The sequence below is a fragment of the Pinus tabuliformis genome, chromosome 8, assembly GCF_031772625.1.
Source record: "Pinus tabuliformis cultivar Carrire ecotype Pingquan chromosome 8, CPIR1, whole genome shotgun sequence".
Taxonomy (NCBI): domain Eukaryota; kingdom Viridiplantae; phylum Streptophyta; class Pinopsida; order Pinales; family Pinaceae; genus Pinus; species Pinus tabuliformis.
In genome coordinates, this window is record NC_142294.1 from 1,765,054,248 (window position 1) to 1,765,062,282 (window position 8,035).

General features: G+C 36.4%; 1 pseudogene; it reads right to left on the minus strand.

Annotated features, from left to right (window-relative positions):
* Positions 1-279: 279 nt before the first annotated feature.
* LOC149243199 (CBL-interacting protein kinase 2-like) lies at positions 280-1,272 on the minus strand (annotated as a pseudogene).
* Between the last annotated feature and the right edge of the window lie 6,763 nt (positions 1,273-8,035).

An 8,035-nucleotide genomic window follows, 5' to 3' on the forward strand; every position in this document is an offset into this window, starting at 1 on the left:
GAAAGTCCCTTTCAAAGGAAGGCCTATCGGCCTAATTAAAGATTTTTCCGCTGCAAAAGTTTTCTTATTATAAACAATTCCGATAATGAATGGAAACGTCCGTCTCGGAGATGGAAAAGTGGCCCAAACAACCACTTAAACATGTTACAAGAATATGCAATCAGGATAAGGGTTGCCATATAACTCCAAAGGCACATAAAAAATAATAATAATAATAATAACATGAATAATGATGGTGAAGTATACACAGTGAATATATGCAATTCCTTGTATTAAGTGTTAGTAGTCCCATGTCCACACGATGTCTTTGAGACCGGGCCTCGTATCTTGGCTGCAGAATTTACTGTACTCCAATGTATCGCCGCTGGTTTTCGTAAGCTCCGCCACGAAAAGTGAGGGATTGAACCCCGGCGACAGGGATATAATGTCGAAGGCTTTCAGACATGCCGGCTCAGGGACGCAGAAAACAGAGTCCACGTCATCTAGGAGGCCGGCATCGACATCATCGTCAACCTGCGGGCGCTTCAAACCCCGCTGGAACCAGGGGTCCTCCATGAGCTGCGGGACGGTGATCCTCGTCTGGGGATTAGGGTCCAAACACCCGGAGGACGAACCGGCGGACTTTGGAGGAAAACCAGGGCGGGCACTTGTAGTCTCCCTTGCAAATCTTGTTATACATCACCATCAAATTCGCGCCTTGGAACTGCAGTAGCCCGCCAGGAGCACGAACAGTATGACCCCGCATGACCAGATGTCGGCCTCGGCACCACCGTAGCCCTTATTGGAAATGACCTCCGGGGGACATAGGCAGGGGTGCCGCACGTTGTGCGGAGAAGGCTGTCCTGCCTGAACTGCTCAGGCAGGGCGCTGAGACCGAAGTCAGAGACCTTCATGTCCGGCTTCAAGTCCCGGTGGTACACGCCTCGGCTGTGGCAGAAGTCCACCGCGCTTATTAGTTGTTGGAAATACTTCCTAGCCCCTTCTTCCTTCAGTGCCCCCTGGTCTACAACCTGGTTGAAAAGCTCGCCGCGTTTAACATACTCCATGACGAAATAAATCTTGGACTTGCTCGCCATGACTTCGTAGAGTCGAACGATGTTGGGGTGGCGTACCAGTATCACGCCTATCTTGACGATTTTTTTCTCTGTACATGGTTTTAATTGCAACGCTGTCGCCGGTCTTGAGGTTTGTGGCGTAATAGACCTTGGCGAACGTCCCTTGCCCCAACAGCCGCCCTAACGCGTACCTCCTCATCAAAATATTAGGCCTCATCTTCAACTCTGCCAAGTGAACAAATCACAAATCTCTCTGCTCAACTATCTTCAATGTATTGGGTTTGTGAGATCTAAATGGACGCCATTCTAGGAGTGTTCTAGAGGATTTCTACTGTTGTTCTTCCTTATGCCTGTCTGCGAGAGCTCAGCAACTGGCGTGCTTGACATCCAGGGAGCGCATCGTACAACATTGTACGTATATACACAGCGTTTTTGTGAATATATGTGTGTTGTAATGGAAAAGTGAACTGCAACTTAAAATGTCAGGGTGGAATAAAAGATGGGCTTCGAGAAGTTGGGGTGTTGTGCCAAAAGTACTTCAATGGAAAGTTTATCAACAACAATATCAACGAGGTGTATGCCCTTGGTTCAATGAACCTGGGTGTAATTTTTTCCAAGCACTCACATGACGGAAAGGTGGACAATCTTTTCAAAGTCTTATTTATCCATGTTTAGATTAAGTAGCTTGATCACATGGCATTCAGTTTTGTTTCGATTTACTTTTAGTTTATCTTTGACCTGGTTTATTCCTGGTTTGAAATTAAAAATATTTTTTTTATTATTATTTAAAATTATTTATTTGTAAAGTGATTGATCGGAGGTTTTATTATAGATTTTTTAGTAACTCCCACCCATTTCTATTAGTTATTAATTTTTTGTTTTTTTTTTTTATTTAATATTTTAATTTTGGAATTTTTTTCATTTTCTATTATTTCAATTTTTATAAATTATAGTTTTTCTCTCTATTTTCAATTTTAAATAACTTATTATTATATTAAAAATATATTTTAATAAATTATATATATATATATATATAAGTTAATCATATTTCTTAATTTTTGGCGATCATATTCAACCATACAACATTTTATAGTTGTTTTATTTTTGTGATGAAATTTGTTTTTATTATTTTTTAGTTTAATTAAGCTATATTTTTGCGACTTTCCGTAAGATCATCTCCTTTTGAGCATTTTGGAAAATTGGATTATGTGAAGTTTTAGAAAATGGGAAAATTTAAATGTCAATAGTTAAAATTAAAAAATTCTTATTTTTTTATTCATATAATTATTATTATTGTTACAATTACAATTTAATTCCAAAATAATTTTTTTAATTTGATTCTAAACATTACATTTAATTTTAAACATTAAACTCAATTTTAGTTTATAATTAATAAAAACGAATGAAAATCCATTAATAAAATAATGAAAACTATTTTATAATTATTAAATAATAAACAACAAAAAATTATTAATAATCTTTAAAGTAAACTAGGTATTAAAAACTAAAACTAAAATTAAATCATTATCTATTGTTTCACTTTCTTTAAATTTATTTTGTCATCCTAAACTTTTTATTAATTGATCAAAATATTACATCTAATATTCCTAAGGATCGTTGCTCTCCCAACCTCACTCCAACTAGATTTATTGGCCAAGAGAGTGATATAAATACTAAGAAGGAATTATCATGTTTTACATAATAACTAGAAGAAAAAAGCTAAGATAACCCAAAAGAAGCAGAGAACCAATAAGCAACCAACATTGGAGAAAATCAAATGCATGACCAAAACTCGGAGCATTAGGAGCAAGAGGGCCTGGGTCATGGTGGGCATGAAATTCCACATGAGCAAGGTGGGGCTCCATATCATCAATTTTATCATTGGTGTGCCTCTGGCCTTGTCACAGAGAAGCCAAGCAATCCATAATGTCCCACTAGTTTTGTTGCAAGTCATTCAAAAATGAAATGACTTCATTTTTATCATCGTCTCTTTACTGCTTCATTTCCTCCAAAGTTGCCATTACCCTTCACATTTGCAAATCAAGAGATTCCATGGAGGGTGCTTGTTCCACACGACTCGATGAATGTATCTGATCTTGGGCTTGTCCTTGCCCCTCACCCACCAAATTGACTCCTACAACCCTTCCTCCTCACTTGCTACTTCTCGACCTTCCCCTCCCCCTAGTTGGCCATGAGGCCCCAAAACTCTTCGGGCTCGCCCTCACTACCTCAACATCTCTGAATTGGTAGTGACACGCTAAACGCAAGGCTTGGTTATAGCACAACCAAGATTCCCATTCCACCAAACCTTGAAATTATGGCTCGCATGCAGTAGAATTGTTTAACCTATTAGCTTAACGAAATGCCTCCACACTCTAAAACCAAATTCAAGTCCCACCCAACTATGAATTTGTAACAAGCAATGAAGTGATGGAATTCCTCAACAAAACCATTATAGCACACCGAACACCAACTAGCCACTACCTAGTACCCAAGGCATCGAGACCGACAGTGTTTGGGCTTAAATTCTCTCCACAGAGGGATGCCTTGTCGATACCAGAAAATACAACTACAGGAGGAACTCTCTGGAGACACTAAAACCGGGAAAATATTTGTCTAAACCAAATACCACAATAACCAACTTATCAGAGTACCGCCAAGCTTTTTAGAAATAGGTCAATGACCAGACTTCACATGCATGACTAGCACCACCCTACTCCCTGTCAACATGCAACATATACACCTCAGACTTACTCCAACCCTTTTTCCAGGATCCCACACTGAGTGACAAGGTTTCCAACAAAATTTTTTGGAAATTTGGATTACAGTGGTCAAAATTCAATATTTTGGGTGCCCCACAAGTTTTTGATAGTGTTGAATCCATTTTGACCATCAAAAACAGGATTCAAGTACTCATACTATCATATCTTTTGTAAAAAAAAATGTTGGATTCCAATGACTTTTGGCCACCCGTGCAAATTTGACACCTTGGTAGACAAGACCAACATTAAATACTTACTATATACCTATTAGTTATTGATAATTGAATTAAAATTCTAGGAGCCCTATTTCAAAATAGATACACCTACCTATCAATGTGATTAAATAATTAGTATAACCACAATAATTATTACTTAGACAATAGGGAATTAATATTCAATATTATTTTAAGAGATTAATTCATTTTGCATTTAAAAATGAAATTGAAATATTATGATATCCTAATCTCATTGTTGTGGTTGTGATAGTAGTCTTGATGGAAAAGGCAGAAGAAGCATGTCATATTCTTCTTCACAAAGTTCGTGGGGAAAACTTCAGGGTTTTATGGAGCAAGAATGAGAAGATTCACAAGTGATATGCTTTAAGGTAGGTAGGAGTAAAACAAACAGATTTAGGAATAACTATGTTACATGTTAACTAGCCTTTTAAGAGTTTTGATTAGTGATGCAGATGTTGTTGGTGCTAGTGTTGATAGTAAGTTTCTTTCCCTTTTGTTTGATATTCATGCCTTTCTATAAGCTCATGAAATGCACATGAAGAGATAGTTGTGGCTTATGTCTTTTGTGGAGACTTAATCAAGGATCCCTCTGTGTAGCAGGTTATTACTTCTATATTTGTCAGATGAAAGCCTCATAATCCTATATTTGACTAAGTGTAAGTATCAACTTGTTGACAACAAATTTTGGAATGATAGTGACCCAAGTTTAGCCTCAGTTTCCAACAAAAGAGGTCATCATAGTATAGTTGTTCACTAACTAGGTCATTGTAGTCAAATTAAGCAAAATGTGAGGAATTACGTGTCAAGTATTGAATGTATTTTATGAGCAATTTATGAGATTAATTAGCTGTCTAAAACACATATACAACAAGTAACTTGCAGAGAAGTAAAATACAACAACTCATAACATAAAGATGATAAAGGAGTTCACGCCTCCTAGGCTACATCTCCTTGGACCTGCTTCAATGGCTAGGCCCTCTTTGGATTAATGGTCAATTCTCTGATTACATGCACCCGCAGTGCTTCGATGGCTTTGCAACCTACTCCATTGGATTCAGAAAACCCCAAAAATGACTATCCATGCTCTATAATTGGACTTCAGTGGATCTAGGGTTGACTTCCTCTCCTGGTGGCCCTTGGCTTCCTTAAACTTCAACGTAGAAAAATCACATACAGAAGTGCCTCTTTGCCCTGTAACCTGTTCCATTGTGTTCAGAGAATCCAAATCATCTAGGAATGACTCTTTTTTAGCCAAAATTGGTCGAATAATGAAAAAGTTATGTTCTCTTCAGTTTTCCCTAGGAAAACTCTACCAAATCTGGAGAAACTCCAGTTAATCCCGCCAAATTTGGAGTAGTGTCGTTTTTTGGACCTGCCAAAACCGTCGCCAACTTAATCCACTCTTAATTAATGGCTAATCATGTTTTGTTTAATGTTAATCCCACTTAGTGTATTAAACTTGCGCGATTAGCATTAGCACCAACCTTTACTTATGAGGTAAGGTCACATGCGGAGGGGCTTGGCCCTCTCTTTCCCCAAACTGCCACATGTTATGTCATGAAATACATTTTCTGCCCATTGTATGTTAAGAAACATTGGCGTGGTATAGTGGTAAGGCTTTGGGTTTATGTGGGAGAGGTCGCAGGTTCGACTCTATCGACCTACCAAATAAACTTTTGTCACTGCACGCTGATTCTGATAGGCCCTTGGGGAGGGACACGTGGTAGAGACACATGGTGGCCTGCGGGCTTGCCATACGTCACCTTCTCATTGGTCCTCCCCCATCCTATAACAACCAACACATCAAACTGTTGACCATTCATAAAGCGCCACTTGGCTTGACCTCACTGGCTGTTGACCAAACTTTGACCTGCACAGTCACCTGCCACGTCAGCAGTATGGACTGGTGACTGTGCAATGACAGTGATTTTTTTTGCAAAATTCCTCTGTTTGGCAAATCATATAGAAGTCTCTATCTTTCTCATATGAGCTCTGTTTTAAGTAAAACAAGTTGCATTGGGATCGTATCGCTGAGATAGACGTGGTCATTCAAGCTTTGAGCGATTCTGAGCACTTTGATTTTGAGAAAAGTTTGCCCCTAATCCAAATTCCGATCAATCAAGAAGCGCCTTGTTAATGTCATCTATAATCTATTCAAAAGTAATGATTGTAGACTACAAGTCTTCCTCGATCAAAGGGAGATTCAATGTAGATTTGATGTCTCAACTACAATCAAAGCAACCATTAAAAGTGCCTACATTCATGTCACCATTTTTTTAGAGCATTATCCTGAACCAAAATGGTGCTTGTTTGAATTGGTTTCCATGTTGGGTTTCAAACAAAAGGTTACGCCAGTATTCTATGGTATTGAACCTATGGTTGTTCGTTACATTAACAAAGAATGTTATCATAAATCTTTTCAAAAGCACAAATAGAGAGTCACCATGGAAAAGACAGAAAAATGGAAGAAAGCCCTCTTGGATGTCTCACTTCTTAAAGGCAAGTTATACAAAAAGAAGGAACAATAGCTACATGCTTTACTCATTTCTCATTAATTTGCTTGATGTATAAATTTATGATCTATTTTTCTGTGAACCCAAATGACTTTGTTTGATCTTTTGAGTGACCTTTGGGACTTTTTGCAAGAAATTTTGGATATTGTATTAAAGGAATTTGAACAAGAATTATTTCTTGTCACAAAAGAGTAGGAAACAAAGGATTTCCCCATTAGTGCAAGTGAATTAGATGATTTCAAATTTATTAAAGAATTCATCAAAGAAGAATTTGCACTCGCCGATGAGGATATGCCAAATTTAGGCATGTTGTTTGAGGTGGATGCGGACAAACTAGACCTACGTGAGTTTTTTGAGGAAGATGAGGATGGGGTGGCTTGGAAAGAGCTCCTTGAGATCAATAAGGATGGACCAATGCTAAGCGAGCTGACTAAGGTAGTTAAGAATGGTTTACTTTTAAGCAAGTTGTTTGTAATGGATAAGGATAGGTTGGAATTAAGTGAGTTATTTAAACCGACTGAGGATGAACTGAAGGATGATAAATTGAAGGATAAGGATAGGTTGACTTTAAGCGGGCTTTTAAACCAACTCGAGATAGAACGACTCTAAGCGAGCCATCCAAGAGCAATTCAGATGAGGAGAGATAGGTTGAAAATTCATGGTGAATGCCTTCTTCATATTATGAGGGTATGTCAATAATGGCTAGCTTACAATAAAAAGGTTGGTCATCTTAGAAGACATATGGCCAATTGTGAGTGGCCTTCGACAAATAACAAAGGTCATTTAAAAGTCATCCCCTTAAAGAATGTGTTTGGCATAATTAGTTCATATGATATTTAAATAGTTTACTTAAGTCCTGTATTGAAATATTTTTAAAAAGTATAAGAATTATACTTCTTCCCTATACCAAAAAGTGAATATATATATATATATATATATATATATATATATATATATATAACTTTTAATTGTTCTATTGTTTTAAAAGTTGATTATATTATTTCACATTAACATCTAAATATTATATTTATGGTTGAGAGTGAAAATGGAATTTTGTTACAACATCTTCTAGTCAACAACAAATTAAACTAGCACATTGACAGTAGGATTATCAATTTTGTTAATTAAAACTAACCAAACACAGATATTCATTTTGTTTTTAATGATAGCAAAGTTTATATAAAGTTGATATAACATTGTATTATTTGATATGAATATGCAAATTTTTTATTTATAGTTGAGATTAAAAAAAATATTTTTACTGCATCTTCTAAGTTATAATATCAACAATAACATTATTGATATTTTATAATGTTTATATATATATATATATATATATATAGTAGTACACACTAATTTTTATTTAAAAAAATATTTTATTTTTACTTTAAAATGAACATGTATCAACTAAAAATTAAGCATATGAAAAAATTAAACATCTATTTGAAAAAATTAAACATCTATTATAT